This window comes from Panthera tigris, chromosome A1 (genome assembly GCF_018350195.1).
Source record: "Panthera tigris isolate Pti1 chromosome A1, P.tigris_Pti1_mat1.1, whole genome shotgun sequence".
Lineage (NCBI taxonomy): Eukaryota > Metazoa > Chordata > Mammalia > Carnivora > Felidae > Panthera > Panthera tigris.
Genome location: NC_056660.1, coordinates 170,377,617 through 170,395,037, shown reverse-complemented (window position 1 = coordinate 170,395,037; position 17,421 = coordinate 170,377,617). Strand labels below are relative to the sequence as shown.

Here is a 17,421-nt window from a genome sequence, read left to right as displayed (position 1 = left end):
GGCTCAAGTTTATTTGATTCACTACGGGATCAGCGGCCATTTGTTCCAGTAATTGTGCCATCTCTTGCTAACCCTGTGATCATAAATTCTGCATCTTAAAAAGTAAATCTCACTACTTAGGCAGAGAGACACATTTTATTGGCTGACTTGCCAACTATTTAAAATGGAGCGTTTAAAAAAAAAAAGAAAAGAAAAGATTAAATTGATAGAGTTAAGACAAAAAAGTAGTTATGTTCTCTAACTCCTCTTCAGGGCCAGCCCGGCTGAGGATGGCACCAGAGCCTTCTCACATCCCCGTCGGCCCCGCCCACTCGCATTTCTCCACGCAGCTGTGCCAGGATTTCATACAGGGAAGGCCTTATGCCACGCAGCCCTTTCAGACGTCACATCTAAATCATCTTCATTAGCCTTGAAAACTTGGATCCCTAGCAGGGTTCCTGGCGCCCCAAACAGAGGAAGCCCTGTGTGTGAGCGCGAGGCACGAAGCCACAGAGGCGACAGCACCCTCTGGTTGAAATACGTTCTCAACAACTTGTGCACCACCGAGCTGCTGCTTTTCTACTTCTTTTGGTGAAGGGAAACTTCAAAATATTTTGAGCATATGAGATTTACAATGCATGTTGAACAGAGGGAATCATGCATCATTTAGACATTTTTTTTTCTGTGCCTAAGGAGACATATGGTGGTCGTGCTTTCTAATTTAAATATCAGAACCCTTGTCTGTATTTGTTGAAGGGACAGAATATCCCAAATCAGGACAATCTCAGAAAAGCCTCTGTGCGAATGATAAACACGCCTCTCAGGAGTTTCTAGACCAATGACCTTTCTTCGCTCCAGGATCAGCTAAGAAGTCAGTCCCTCCCATCTTTCCCTTCGACTCTCAATTTTTCTAATCTCTCTTCAGTATTTTATGTTGATAAAAGTTTTCTCCCCCCTGAATTATTTGACCATCATCCAGGCCCCAGGGGGAAACATCAAGATATTAGCATCCTTCAAGCTGCTGGGAACCTCACTAGTTGAAAACCTCATATGCTTCCTAAACATAAATGTGGCTGATAGGAGCAGACTCCATAGTCTGTGAGACGTGGACTGCAGAATCAGCTGTCTGCCCCTCACTCATCGCTGACTCTACCTGCAGATGGCCTCCTTCTGCATAGTCAAAGCAGTCCTGATAATGAGAATGAGAAAAGCTGACATATAGCCAGGGCTTCCTAAGTGCTGGGAACTTATTAATTCACTTAAATATCCACATAGCTTCCTTTTCATTCTTTCTGGGAGTTTTGAGAGTTTCCAGGAGGATAATGTTTTCAAATGTGTAGACTAAAACCTTGCTTTATTCTTAAAAGCAATGCTTAGGATTACAGGAGAAAACAATCCAAAAGCATGGGTAACCGAGGCAAAAGGAGACGCTGGCAGTGTCCACAATCTCTTGCTCTGTGCCAGCAAAGGCTAGATGGGAAGTAGTGTTCCCCCAAGGCAGGAGTGAGGAGGCAGGCCCTCCCCCGGGCTGGGAGTCCAGAGGTCCTGGCCAGATGCCTCTCAGGCTTGCTCACTGAAATCCTAGCCCTTGGGCTTCGTCCCCCATCTCCTGCATTCCTCCTGTCCCCAGAAATACCTGGAAAACTGTGGAGAGAGGGGGTGGGTCCAAGATGTCTGCACAGGAGGATTTCAACATGGCAGATGAAATGTGGCTGTGGTGGAGCCACATTTGCATAGCAGACACGCTTTTACTCAGTATGTTTTAGGAATGTACATAACTGATGTCAGGACACCGACAAAGACTATGGTGGGGCAAAAATCCTAAGATAGTGCTTTTCATTGGCTTGTGGTTGACCTCACTAGGGAGAGAAACTTTACAGCCGACTATGCCCAGAAAGAGCGCCCTGAGCCAAGAGAAAAAGGGCAGCCCTGGAGGAAGGAAAGGGGCCCAAGACAATGACTCTTATGTCATCTCCCTGCCTGGGGCTGGTTCCCCCAGGACCTAAGCAGCAGCAAACTCAGCTTGCTTTCTTTGTCCTTATTGAATTAGAAGGAAGTCAAGGAAGCCTGTATGATTGTAAATCAGGGAAATGCGAGTGACTTTTAAAAGCTTGCAACATCAAACTTTCCCATTGGAATGGAGCCAACCCAGGGCAGATGTGTCAAATAGCTGCTTTTGTCTGCCTTGCTCGCTCACTCCAGGAAGTAGTGGGGGGGTGGGTAGAAAGGGGTGCAGGAAGATGAAAATGTAACCAGTCATGTTGCATGCAGTCTCAGGATGGGAGACCTACAGGTAAATGGAGCCCCCCTATTGCCAAGAACAGACTAGGAAACCAAAAGCAAAAACAGAAAACCAACAGCTCTCTGCACAGGAATGAGAGAGGAAGGAGGCGAACTTAGTGGAAAGTCAGGGCTGCCTGGAGGCATAACAAATAACCACAGGCTGGAAAAGTACAGTGGAGGGGAAATGTGGGCCAGGCGAATTCCTCCCTGGGCTCAGGGCGATTTTCCTTGGCATCCCATCAATTATGTTACTGTTGCCTCTTTGAATTTAATCATCTCAGGCTCTAAGTAAGCACACTCTCCCTATCTTCACAAACCTGGAGTGGGAGAACCGTCTATGGCTAACAGGAGGCCCAGAAACCATAAAGGAAAAGGCTGACAGATTGGAATGATTAAGAAGCCAAAACCTCTACTTGGCAAAATCAGTTCACATGAACGCATTTAAAAGTCAAATGAGGACTGTGGGAAAATATTTGCAACACATATAAAAGGCAGAGAGTTAACGTCCATCATGGCTAAAATGCTCCTACAAAGCAGTATAAAAAAACCAAAGGGGAGGGGGAAATGGGCAAACGATAAAAAGAGGCATTTTAGGGCAGAAAATTACAAACGGCCAATAACCTTTGAAAAATACTCAAACTAACAGTTACAGTAATTTAAATTGAAACAAAGGAGTTCTCTCTTTTTTTTTTTTTGGTTAAGTTGGCAAAATTTAAAAATATTTTGATGACATATAGTGTTTCTAAGAGGATAAGAAGATAAGCCCCTTTATATTCTATTAATGGGTGTGTTAATTGGTATGACATTTTTGAAAGACAATTTGGCAGAATTTAGCAAATTTAAAACAAACATTTTCCAACCAAGCAGTCCCACTTACAAGATTCTATTTCAGAAACGTTTTGAGTCTAGAGGGAAAGATGTGTGTGTGTGTGTGTGTGTGTGTGTGTGTGTGTGTGTGTGTATGCGCGCGCCCATGCACATTGTGATGTTATTGTAACAGCAACAAATTACAAGCAACCCAAATACCATCGATGAGAAAAGAGACGAATCATAGAACACTCATACCCAGGAATATTATGGAGCCACCAAAATGATGTGGCAGATCTAAATGTCCTGACATAGTAAAATACATTAAATGAGAAATAAAGACTCAGAAAAATACACACACATATATAGCATATGTGTGCATATATATAGAGACATGTATTGTATAATCTCATTTCTATAAAAATGAAAGCAAATACAGCTCTATGTGTGTACACACACTAAAAAAAACCCACCATATACAGAGAACACATACACACATTCTAAACTGATAAGAGTCATTAAATGTAAGCAGGGGTGAGGCAATTAACCAGCAGAAGATTGGTTTTTATTTGTTCTATTCCTGTGTTGTTTGAATTTGCTGCTATATTATCTACTACTTTTATAGTTAAAAAGCATGATCAACAGATGTAAACAGATGCACACATGCATTCATGTTACCCTCCTATGGTAAACACCAAGGTAATTGTAGCAGAAGAGTATGGTGTACACAGCAAGATCCTTTCTTGCTCCTTCAATGTTTTTATTTTTTTGAGAGAGGGACAGCCAGGGAAGGGCAGAGGGAGGGAGGGAGGGAGAGAGAAGACCAAGCAGGTTCCACAGTCAGCACAGAGTCCAATGTGGCGCTCAGTCTCCCGAACCACAAGATCGTGACCTGAGCTGCAATCAAGAGCCCGATGCTCAACCCACTGAGCCACCCTAGCACCCCCTTTCTTGCTCCTTCAAGATTCTTGACTGGCAGAAATGGATAATTTTGGAGACAGCTCTAAACTGAAAACAAAAGGAGCTGGACACCCTCTGCCAGGGATGTGAAGACCAGGCATTTCAGCAGAACCCATGAAGCAGCCGTCACCATATTCCCACCTTAGTGTCCGTAAAACAACAACCACCAAAAGTCACCTTCTGTAAACTTCCCATTTCTTTGGATTCCTTATGAGGCATTAATGAGGGAGTATGCAGAGTGTTTGAAAAACAGTTGGCATGTGATAGGGGACACGTAGATGATGTTATTATTGACGCAGTAAGTACCCCTCTCTACCTCACCTCCCTGTACAGAAGGAGGTCCAATTCAATGCACATCTGCTTTCCCAAAGGCAGAGCTCTTCCAAGACTTCCCTAGTGAAATGTGGGCAGATGACATAAAGTGGAGGCTGGTGTCTCCCTGCTTCGGGATGGTGGCAGGTGGTGTTCCTGGAGTACTGGAATGGGTCTTAGGTGAGGTGCACAGAAGGGTAGTGAATGGCAAAAGGGCAATGGTCACTCCTCATTCCCCTGGTTTCCTACGGAATCAAGTAAAAGGTGAATCAAGAAATTCTTAGGTTTCTCATAAACCTGGGTCGACTACAGAAGAAGGGGGCCAGGGGGACCTGCTGGTTACTCTGTGGGATTTCCAACTGAAGTTAACAAATAGGTAGGAGGGTGAGAGAGAGAAAATGGCAGTGATGAGTGGAATCCTCAACAAAGGACGAGCTGGGCCCACAATGGCGCTGGTCAGTGGCTATCATAGATACACAGCCTAACAAGTGTTGACGTGACCTGCTGGCTGCCCTGGTTCTAAGAAGATCATCATTTGAATCAGCTGGCAGATTCCTTTTTTCCCCCAGATTTGCAGCAAAGGGTTAAAACTAGGGGGTGAAGACTAGGGAAAGATCCTGGAGATAAGAGTATTCTGGGGTTGAAATTATAAACTAGAATTTTTCTAAGTATTTGGGAGTAAAAAAAAAAGTAAGTTTACTTATTTTTAAGTAAACTAAGTTTAAACTAGAATGAAATAAAGATAAGAAACCTGTTCTGGGCAGATTCTGTAGTGTGTGTCTGTGTGTGGTTAGGAGGAGGGCCTGAAGGAAAATGAGCCAGGGGTCTGGGGCCAAGAAAGGCACGGGTAGTTGTGAGAATAAGGCAGGCATTATGCTTGCACAAATCTCCCTTCTTCCCCTCTGCTACATTCTTTGTTCCCCCTCTTTGCTACTGATGAAACATTTCCCTTCCTCTTCCATGAAGTCATAAAGATTGAATGGGTCCAAGAGAAAGGAATTAGCTCACCTACAAGGTAAAAGCAAAATCAGGAGGGTTTTTTGTTATTGTTGTTGGTTTGTTTGTTTGTTTTAAAATATTTTTAAAGCAATATACTGGAAAAAAGCATTGAAAAGAGAATTCAGGAGACCTGTAATTGGGAACAAATATGAAAACCTCTTTTGGGCTCGGTTTCCTCATCCATAAAGTCTGGCATTTGGTAGCAATAGATGGTCTCTAAGATTTCCAGTACTTATGATTTCTGCTTTACTTCTTAGAACCGAAAGGGGCCTTGGCTAGCATCAGTTAAAATCCCCATTGTATATAAGAATATTCTATGAGACAGCCCAAAAAATGTATTGGATTTTATGAATGGATGCCTTTATGCTTTAGTATAAATTGGTAATTACCTTGATATTATCTAAATCAAAACAGTGGTTTCTTCCAGCTATGCCTAAAATTCATATTACCTATCCCTTCCGTGTGTGACTACAGCATTAATCCATCAAAGGGCTCTGAACCAGTCACAGGCTGAGTTTCCCTAAAGCTCTCTGCAGAGGAATATAATGGCTACAGACCATTGACACACCTCAGCGGACACCAGGGATGCTCAAGGATAAATACTATTAGGGTTAGGTTATGGCAGAGGCAGCAACAGACACAACCCTAAATCTCAGGGGCTCGGTAGCCATCAAAGTTTATTTCTCACTCATGTGAAGTCACATGGGTCAGCAGAGCTGACATTCAGTGACTCAGGGGTCTGGGCTCTCTCCATGTTGTACTGCCAGCATCTCAACACAAGATTCCAAGTTCATCCTTCAAGGGGTGATAGACACGGACAGAGAAGGCACACCAACAGTTAAGAACCAAAGGTACCATATCACTTCTCCTTGCATTCCTACCTGCCAGAACTCCGTCACGTGGATCTAACTGAACCGAAAGGACCCTGGGAAGTGGAGGAGAGCACGTGGATCTTCAGCGAGCGCCTCGCTGCCTCTGGATGAAGTGACGACGCAATCAGGGACATAAAGTCACCAAGTTAGGAGCTGTTCCCTATCTGAGCATGTTTGGAGTGGGTGACCAAAAAGCCTTGGTTTTTTTAATCTGTGGCTTCTTTAAACTATTTCTTTTTCTTGTCAAAAAATTGTTTCAGCTTGGGAAAATTGAGGCAACTTGCTAGGAAGCAGGGCTTCATAGCTCTATTTCATCCCATCTCGAGAGAAGGTTGCCTTTAAGTGGCCACATCACACTGTTGATTCACGATAACTTTAAGCCAACGAAAACCCTCACACAATTGTTTAGAGAAACTGCTGCCAAGCCAGGCCTTAACATCCTCTAATTGTGCTGTTCACTTTGCTTTAAGCCTAAATGCAGGACTTTATATTTACTCTGTTAAGTGTCATCCTGTTATTTTCAGACACTTGCTTCAGCCCTCTGAAGTTTTTATTCTGTCATGTATTGTAATAGCTGCTTCTTCAGAATTTGCATCCTATACCAATTTGATGAGTAGGTCTTGTGTGTCCAAATGCAAGTTCTTAAAAACAATATGCCAGGGGCAGAGCCCCCCGGTAGAACACCAGAGACCTCTCCTGAGAGACATCATCACGATCCATTAATAAGCACAGTGGGTTCATTTGTTACACCCAGTTTCATTTTTCTTTTCTTTTTTTTTTTTTTTTTTTGAGAGAGAGAGAGACAGAGACAGAGAGACAGAGAGAGAGGAAAGGGCAGAAGGAGAGAGAGAGGGAGAATCTTAAGCAGGCTCCACACCCAGCATGGAGCTCTACGTGGGACTCAGTCTCACAAACTGTGAAATCATGACCTGAGCCAAGATTAAGAGTGGGACACTTAACCCACTGAGCCGCCCAGGCTCCCCTGTTCCACTAGCTTCAGATACTACTTACCACAGTATCAACCAGTTGGCATTTCTCCAATTTCTCAAGGATTTCCTAAGACCTCATAACATGCCTGGATGAAAACTAAACTCACCATCTGCCTTCCTCAGCCACTCCTACTGCTCAGGAGCCTATTGGTTGATGGCACCACCATCTAGCCCGCTATGCTGGAAAACTGGGGCAATCCCAGACCCTCTCTCTCCCACACTTTCCTCAGAAGCTAACTGGTATGAAGATTAGACTGGTATAAAGCAGTGAAGTGTTGCCACTACTGAACTGGACTGTCTCCTCCACTCGCCCCTTATGCCAGGGCAACTGCCTCTAAGCTGCTCTTCATGTCTCTGGAACTTTCTCCTTCAGTGTATGCACTTCATCCTCACTAAAGTTCTTTCAGAACTACAGGTCATATCACGGGACACCCCTGAATAAAACTCACTGAAGCCCTCCAGAGTAAGAATGATAAAAATATCTAACACATTGTTGAGCATGGGCAATGGCCAAAGAGAAGACCAGCATGGCTACTCCAAATGGGAACAGGGTACCTTCTATTCTTAGACCCTAATGTTTCTAGGAGGCACACTCCTGCACCCTCCACCTCCATCCCTCAGTTTGGGCAAATCCCACATTTGCATCTCAACACTCTAGCTCTCCTTTCTCTGTCCTCTCAAAACTCCTTCCTCAACTCAGAAAAGGTCTCAGTCCCCTCCAAGGCTGGGAAGCTGCTGCTTGGGTCAACGTGCAGTCTGCCCCCCTCCCAGGGAGAAACTGGCTCCTTTTTCAGGCTTTGCTTTACTGAGTCAGAGGCAAGGTTTTAGAATTCAAAAATAAATGAATAAATGAATAAATACAACAAGAGTGAACCCCCAGCTTCATCCCTCCCCCAATCACCAGGCTCTTAGAAGCGAAAGCTTTTAAAAGGCTTTCTTTTTATATTCTCAGCCAGATATTGGACTCTGTTCTGGCTGGATTCTTGTGTGTCTTTTCTTCTTTGGGGCAATCAGCTTTAGTCTCTTGGTCTGGTTAAATGGCGAAAGGGCCACAAGATAAAACAAGATTTTCTGAGAAAGGAAAAGAGTTCTCATAATATTTCAAAATATTATCCTGATGCTTTGTTGATCTGTCCCCCTACTCTACTAAATTCAGCTCCATGTGGGCAGGGACTGTTTGCTTGAAGTCTGTTTTCCCAGTGCTTCAGACACATTAGATGGTCGTTAAATGCTTAATGATTGATGACTAAGCCAATGGACAAAGACAGACCATGTCAATGGCATTTTGCTAATCTACCAGTATGCTAATTTTGTAAAAAAAGAAATCAAATAATTTGACTTAGTTCCTCTGTTGTTGAGTGGCTCAAACTGCAGGAATAGGAAAATATATGCTCCTTTTGAATAGGATTTCAGAAACCACAGGGATTTCAAGACCACATCTGTGGTGATCAATTTTTGTACAGGGGAAAAAAAGAAAGGCAAATTCAATAAAACATTTGCAGATAGTGGTTAATTCCTGTGCACTGGGGATGCATAATTCTTCAAAGAGAAAGGATGTGTTTTATTGTCTTCTCACCTTTATGGATGTTTTCTCTCATTATCATTTAATGAATGCAATTTTATAAAAATAAATGAGTGGTTTTGTCCGGATCCTTTTTCTCAAAGTCTGTCCAGCTTATTGGGCTCCCCACCCCAGACTGGACCTTAATAATGAGTATACTAACGAAACAAAAAAGTAAAATCATATTTCCCAGGTGCTAACTATTAGAGCCTCTTCATTGTTTGTTTCTAAAAGGAATCTTTTTCTTTTGTGTGATTTCTGCTCTCCTTTATGTGACATTTCAAAATAAACTATTGACCTTGTGTGGTTATTAACAGACTTCAGTGGATGGGTGCCCACAGCTGGTGCTGCATCTATGGAATGCAGGTAAAAGGAATTGCTGGGCTCCTGGAGGCAGCATGACAAAGAGGAGGTAAATGAATGAGTTCCAGGGCCAGGGAATAAGGTTTGAATTACTGCCGTGCAACTCGCTCTGAGGGAATTATTTAGTACTCAGAATATGACTGGAATATTTTACAGTAACAATGAAGGTTACACCACATCTATCGATTAAGCCAGTGACTTGCTACCTGGATCCCTTTGATCTCATTGAAACAAGAGCTGAGGAGAAAGTGGATGTGAGGTTAGGTTAGCATAGAGCACTAGCTACCTAGATGGCCAGGGCTGACCCAGCTAACCTGGCCTGTTGGGTGGCGTCCCTACTCTCCTCTCCATTCTCTTGTACTTTTCTCAGGAAAGCACAGCCTTTGCAGCTAGAAGTCCACGCTGAGGCTCCTGAGTGGTTATGCTTCCCAATGAGATTGGGCCCATTGGCTTTTAAAGCTTATCCATGGGTCAGGAAACCTTATGTTCCCCAGTTTTCAAATACTGGGTCGTCAAACAGACAAGTTATGAAAAGTCCAAGAGAAGATTTTCTTAATGCATCCATGGCTACTATATTAGCTGTGTGTGCGTGTGTGTGAACAACTAAATATAGTGGGTTTTCTTTATCTCCTGGTTCCATTTTTACACCCAGTTCTTGAAAAGACATTTTACTCATTCTTAGTTCAGAAAAAATTAGGCCTGCTTTGCAGATCAGCTGTTTTCAATTATGTTACTCCACCCACTCTCTCTGTTTTTCTGGGCACTCATTTACCCGCTGAAGGATTTATAAGGCAGCCCTCTGCTCTTTCTCAGCCTCTGCGGTCACGCTGCCTCCACACACCTAATCTGCTCCTTGGGGAGCTTGCTAGTTCTGAGCCAGGGACGGTGCCAAGTAGAATATGAGAGTCCCTCTTCCTTCCCACCCCGTACTCCCAAACATTTGTTAGTAGATGAATATCAGCCCACAGAAGCTATTTTGCAAGAATCGTTATGTTTCTTCATATCTTTAAATCGGTTTAAATCTGTTCTGGGTCTCCCTCCCTCAAGGATGTAGGGAAACGTAAATTCCAGTCATTACTGGGACTCCCCACCTTCAAGGCCTGTGCAGGAACTTATACATTGCCCGATTAACAGGGTGGCCCCTCTGATCCCAGGCCACTGTCCTTGCTGCTTACTGCTGAGATGCTTGTTGTCACAGTCCCAAGGGGGCCACCAGCCCCAGCAGCCACCCTCAGGGTGCTGAAAGCTTAGGCGAGGCTGGGGCCCCCTGAATCTAGAGCCAGCTTTCCTACATGTCCTCGACAGCTGTCCCAGGGGTCTCATCCCTCCCTCAGACTTCTGTCAAGGAGCAGTGTGTGATCCCTAATGTTAGAGGGACCCTCTGACCTTCACCTTCTTCCACTGTCTCAGGAGATCTCACCCACCTTGCAAGTCACTTCTCTCTCTTCCCTCTCCGGAACACCTGGCATAATTTCTTCAGAGGGTTTAAGCTTTCACAAAAGACAGGAAAGGCCACTGACATCAAGTCTTCTGTTGTGCAAAATCCCTGATGCAAGCAAAGTATTAGGATGCTTGAAATGAGAGGATGGAAAAATACAGACAGTAAAGTTTTTGCTCAAATATTACCATCCTGTTTGCTCTTTTTTCAACTAGTAAATGCTAGTTAAGAGAACCATCGGGGGAGATCTGGAAGGAAGAAGAAAGGTCGCTGTGACACAGCGGCATCTTCAGAGGTGCCCGGGCAGGTAGTCGCTGCCCCTGTAGTGATCTCCTGTGTTGTCCCTCAGAGAATGCTGGGGCGGGGCGGGATGGGGAACTAGGGGTGGGGATGTGGCCTCTGAATCTATATTGCTCCATGAGCAGTTCTTCATTTGCTCCTTTCATGTCCTCTTTCTTATTCATTGCATTCTTCTTTGTCTTTCCTCAGCATAATTTCAAGTTGTGTTCCCAGGTACTACATGACTGGTACAGAGTTGCCTACACTTTGTCAAGGTACCCCAATACCACCAAGGCCTAATGCTGAGTGGCTAGTCACTGGGTCAGCTTAATAAAGAAAATAGCCCACAACCCAGCCTTGGTAACATTCAGATACCCAGATAAGATCGAATGTGATTTGAAGGTTGAGCAATCACCCTGCAAGCGTTTAAGCCAGTTTAATCCATAACTGTCTCCTTCATGAAGCAACATTAGCTTTTTGCTGCAACCTGGGCTTCTCATGCTTTTTTGCATGATTGCCTTCTTGCTTTCTTTCAAATTGTAGCAAATGTGAATTTCTGGGCCACTCACTGTTTTCCATTTCACTCATTTTACATACTTATATCTGTTCAATATTTATAAATATTTTAGCTTGTGAAAGCTGTTTAAGTATATTTCCATTATCTACCTTTGTTGTAGAACATCTGCTTTGTTTCATATGCTCAATACAAAAAAAAAAGTTTTTGAGCTAAACAAATATGCAGAAGGTTATACGAGTTTGCAGGTCACGATTTTCTGTGTTCTTTTTCCATCACAAATTGCATTTCACTTCTCTTCTCCACATATTTTTATCCTACAGAACAGAGGTCGGCACACTACTTCCCGTGGGCCAAATCTAGGCTACACTTCATTTTGTAAATAATGTTTTGTTGGAACACAGCTGTTGTGCCCATTCTTTTAAGTGTTATCTCTGGCTTCTTTCACACCATGGTGTCAGTGCCGAGTAGTCACGATAAAGACTGTATGATGTGCAAAGCCTAAAACACCACTACCCAGATCTTCACAGAGGACATTTGCTGATCCTAGCTGTGGGATAATAACACTAACCAAAAATCCTTTCTGTCACCGAATCTTAGAGTTTCAGAGCTGGAAAGAATTTTAGTCTAAGAACGTCACTTGACAGAAGATAAAACAGGCCCACACAGGAAACAACTTTCACTAAATGCTTATTATGTGCCAAGCACTGTGCCTCAGCAAATATTATCTCCTTGAGTGCCCACAACCAATACTATTTCTTGTGGTTTTTTATAGATGAGTAAATCAGGACAAAGAGCTTAAATAACTCACTCATGGCCACATAGCTATTATAATAAATGGAGCTGATGGTGCTTGGCTCAGGGAGTAGGACTGCAAAAATTGAAAACAGAACCATTGCTTCATTCAGCCTCTAAGCTAAAGAATTTTCTGTAAGACCTGCAGAAGGTAAGTGTCAGAACTGAGGTAGTGCCTGCTTTCCTGGTCTCCCTTAAAATTCAGTAAAAGTCAAGATTTTTATTGACCTCTATGCTCTGTGACCAAGGAAAGAATGGGGCCTTCTTTGCCTGTCTTTCCTGAATCTTGACTAAAAATAAAGTGACCATCGGCTGTGGGGTAGGACTTCCTGTTCAGGCGTCAGTTTTTTGCTAGGTGAGTCACACAGCTATGGCTGTTTCCTGGAAACTTCCTTGGGGTTTGACTAACTCCTGAAAAGTCTGCACAGAGTGGAAATGGACACCCATTACAGGTCCCTCTGCTTCCATGAGGAAATGGGACTCCTCCTCCTCAAGAAATCTGTTATGGCTTAGCCTTTCCTGTGTTCAAAAAGTACAACAGAAACCACTATTTGGGGTGATAAAATTCATAGCTAACATTTCCAATAGGAACAACCTGGGGAAATATGCTGTAAGAATTACTGATTCACCAGAAAATTAAGTGTCTATTGATTACAATAATACCTGAAGCTTCAGGGTCATTGGGATCCACATGATCGGGACTCCCAAACCCTCAACACCTATGGCCTGGCCCTGCTGCCTTAGAAATGTATACTTCTCACGTTTTGTCAAACTTACCTTTGTGTTGTAACTTCTCAGTGTTTTGTAATTTGGTTCTCTCCTTGGGTTTCTGATACTGTCCTTCCTAAATATTTTTTTCCTGAAATGAAGGCTTTCTCAGCGCTTCAACCAGGCTGCTCTTCTACTACAGAAAGTCCCACAACTGGGCAGGTTGTTGTCTCCATGTAAGTATTATCTTCCGCTGGGTGCCTGAAATGGAACAACCTAGTAATCTTCTATTTCCCTAGTCAGTTTATATTCCCATCTCCACCTTGACTTCTTCTCTGACCCACCTCATCAAATTGGAATGCTTCAAATATCCACACCAATCTGTTTCATGTCCCTGTCCTGCCTTGCTCCTTACATTTGATAAGAAGCCCCTTCTCCTATGAGAGGTCAGATGTTTTCCATCACATCATATCTCAATGTCTCAGGGAACTTCCATGGACCATTTCCCCATCCATCTTCAGGTCTGGATTAAAAGTCAAGTCACACGAGGGGCATCTGGGTGGCTCAGTTGGTCGAGCATCCAACTTCGGCTCAGGTCATGATCTCATGGTTCGTGGGTTCGAGCCCTAACTTGGGCCCTGTGCTGACAGCTCAGAGCCTGGAGCCTGCTTCAGACTCTGTCTCCCTTGCTCTCTACCCCTCCCCCCTCCCTCTCTCTCTCTCTCAAAAATTAATAAATATTTTAAAAAATTAAAAAAAGCCCAGTCAAGTCACCTGAGCAGCAGCTTAGCATGCCAATTCGTAAGAGGTGAAAAAAAAATCCCTGGGATAAATCATTATAGAATTACAGTACCAGTTAATACAGGTTTTCATATTTAACCATAAAATATAAATTGGTCCCCCTCCTACCGAATGGAAGTTAAAACCAGATAAAACAGCAAACAAGCAAATTCCCCTCCAACTCTGATCTACTACAAGTGAGTTTTTATGATCCCATCGCAGGATACAACCCTAGTGTTGCCACCACACTGAAATTGACCAGTAGACAATTTTTTTGGAATCAGCTGAAATCCTCAAACCCAATAAAGTGGAGAAGTATAAATGCGTATTTGACTTATGTGAAATCAATGAAGATGAGCCACCAACGGGAGAGCAAGAACAAAAATGAGAGCTGAGCAAATAAGAATTTAAATAGTATGAACAATTCTGCCAGCTGGTCTCCTCACGGCTCATGTGGACCTACAACAGTGTTGTCAGATAGGAGGAAAACAAATCCCTAGAGTTAGTGGGATTACCATATTACCAATACCCATCTTTATTATCTCATTCTTCATCACACAGACACTGAACTCATTGTTATCGTCAGCATCCGTCCTCATGGTGAGTCACCATTATTACGACCAGAGCCAGGCAAAAATATGAAGGATGCATGGTGAGTATTTAGTATCATTGTTTTCCTTTTTTTTTTTTAATGCTTCTGTTCTCCTTATCTTGCTATCCTATAATTTAAAATATGGTAGAGTTAGGTTTTTAATGTGTATACTTTAATATGTCCTCTATATCACTATATATTTTACACACGTATATTTACATACTGGCATAGAGAAGCATATATACCATACCACATACACTATTCTACATTTGATGTATAGGATTCTCAAGGATTACCTTGAGAAAATATGATTATCACTTTGCTCTTGGGACTTTGCAACCCAATGTCTACATTAGCCACAACCAACTAAAACTACAGAGTAATGCTACCTTTTAGGAAACCTAATAAATGCTACTAAACATGTTATCTGATTTAAAAAATCACAATAGAAACCAAGAACTAGAGAACAACTGGGAACCTTTTTGCCAACAGGAAATCCAGGAAAAAGAACTTGAAAACATATTTTGAACAAAGCCTAAAGCTAACATGCTTAACTTCCATTCTTAGAATTACCAAATGACCAGTTTTGAGTAAAAACGCTGAAATGTAAGACGGTTCTAAGTAAGTTAAATGCTGTATGTTTAGTGCCTCAAATAAAGCCCTTGTTTTGAATTGGAATTTTATAGGAAATAAGGTAGGCCATTTCCTTCAAAGGTATGCCATTTCCTTCACATGAAAGGTCAGTTTTTTCCCTGTCCTCATTAAATAAATTGTAGCCACATATTTAAATAATATCATCTTATTGAAAATTCAGATTATTAGCCTCTGTCAATTTTGGTTTGCCTCCTTTTTTATGTATCTTCTGGCATTTATTCTGAATTAGCTGTTTCCATCAAACTCAAGCCTTTCCTGTGGTAAAATCAAATAAATCAAAAAACAAATAAAAATCTCCTTTGAACACATATTCTCTCTGCCCAGTGTTACATCATATCACTTTCCACCCAAACTTAGCTAAAGCTGTTTGTAAATTTGAAACTTGACTTATTCAGCCTTCTAAGTGGTCTCCTTGATTTAATTAATTCCTGATCCAATCCATTCTCCAAACCATGAATAACTTTCCTAAAATACAGATCTTATCATGACACTCTCAATCTTATTTTTTTCTTAACTTTTTAATTTATTCTTGAGAGACAGAGCATGAATGGGGAGGAGTGAAGAGAGAGGGAGACACAGAATCTGAAACAGGCTCCAGGCTCTGAGCTGTCAGCACAGAGCCCAACGCAGGGCTCAAACCCACGAACTGTAAGGTCATGACCTAAGCTGAAGTTGGACGCTTAACCTACTGAGCCACCCAGGCGTACCATGACACTCTCAATCTTGAACTCCTTCTATTGCTCTCTGTTTCTCTAGGATAACATCTTAATTTGTGTGTAAAGTTCTCTACCACATGGGGCTCACCACCCTCCTTACCACTCTCAGCCCTTGCTGCTCATTTACACCAGTGGCTCTAGCCCATCAATCTCTCCTGTTCAGTTCCTCAGTTGTGCCATGCTTGGTCTCTCCTCAAAAGTAACTAACTCACTCACCCTTTATCGCTCAGCCTAAATGTCTCTTTTTCATCAGGGTCTTTGTTGGGGTTCCTTGCCACATGCTGTCACTATACATCCCTCTTATAACATTCACCACATTTGTAATAACTGCTTTAATGCATGTACCTAAATTCCATGAAGGTGGAGACATATCTGCCTGTCTTCTCGACCCCTTTAACTCCAGGACTGAGTACAGTGCCTGGCAGGTAGAATGGACATGATAAATATTTGTGAAATAAGGAAATAATATTATGATCTAATAACATAAGGGTTCTATTTTGGAATCTTACAGATAAAGCATTTCAAATTCTCAGTCACCCCTTTCTTTCAGTATTACTTCAGTTGGCTTTATCTTTCTAGAAGAAAAATGTTTTGCAGTCCTAGAATGTGTAATCTATTTAACAGACTCAGACTCTGCCATGAATGGAGAACATATTCAGTAGTCATTCAATAACAAAATCAGTGTTACTTCTAATGTAAAAAATGGAGATGTAGGAAGAGAAGACCTTGAAGTTGACCTTCTTACATATTGTCCCTAAATGATGTTTTAAAATTTTAACTCCAAAGTAAATATCAACAGTATAAAGAGTCCTCAAAAAATTAAAAATAGAACTACCATATGATCTAGTAATCACTGTACTGGGTATTTACCCAAAGAATATGATATATACACCTCTAAGTTTACTGTAGTATTATTTACAATGGACAAGATGCAAAAGCAAGTGAAAGTGTCTACTGATAGATGAATAAAGAAGATGTGATACACAGACACACACACACACACACACACACACACACACACACACACTGGAATATTACTCAGCCATAAAAAAGAAGGGAATCTTGCCATTTGAACAACATGGATGGAGCTAGAGTATAATGCTAAGTGAAATAATCAGAGAAAGACAAATACCATATGATTTCACTCATATGTGGAACTTAAGAAACAAAGCAAATGAACAAAAAAAAGAGACAACCAAGAAACAGACCCTTAACTACAGAGAGCAAATTGATGGTTACATAAAGAGGGGAAGTGGGTAGGAGGATGGGTGAAATAGGTGATGGGGATTAAAAGTACAGTCATCATGATAAGCACTGAGTAGTATATTAAATTGTTGAACCACGAAATTACACGCCTGAAACTAATATAACACTGTATGTTAACTATGCTGGAATTAAAAATTTTAAATTAAATTAAAAATAAAATATTAAAAGTATTAGAAAATGTTTAACAGACTCTAGATAGTGCATAGGTATTGGAGAGATACTTACATAGTTCATCAAATCTAAAAGCCATCAAAGAAAACATGGTATATAAAAATTTTAGGGGTGCTTGGGTAGCTCAGGGTCATGATCTCGCGGTTCGTGAGTTTGAGCCCCGCATTGGGCTCTGTGCTGACAGCTTGGAGTCTGGAGCCTGCTTCAGATTCTGTGTGTCTCTCTCTCTGCCCCTCCCTTGCTCGCACTCTGTCTCTGTCTCTCAAAAACGAATAAATGTTAAAAAATTAATGATCAGGAAAAAAATATTTGCAATATATAATCCAGAAGAAAATGTAGTATATGTAATTGTATTCATTATCTAGTTCTGCAAAAGAAATAAC

General features: G+C 41.9%; 1 long non-coding RNA gene across 5 annotated transcripts in view; it reads right to left on the bottom strand.

Moving 5' to 3' along the window:
* LOC122240249 overlaps positions 1-16,024 on the bottom strand; it is a 54,573-nt gene extending 38,549 nt beyond the window's left edge. For all 5 annotated transcript variants that reach the window (XR_006219687.1, XR_006219688.1, XR_006219685.1 and 2 more), the window contains exons 1-3: positions 15,947-16,024; positions 12,929-13,120; positions 10,550-10,671 (exon numbers count right to left, since the gene is read on the bottom strand). This is a non-coding gene — a long non-coding RNA (uncharacterized LOC122240249). The remainder of the gene's footprint in view (positions 1-10,549; positions 10,672-12,928; positions 13,121-15,946) is intronic.
* Positions 16,025-17,421: the final 1,397 nt, after the last annotated feature.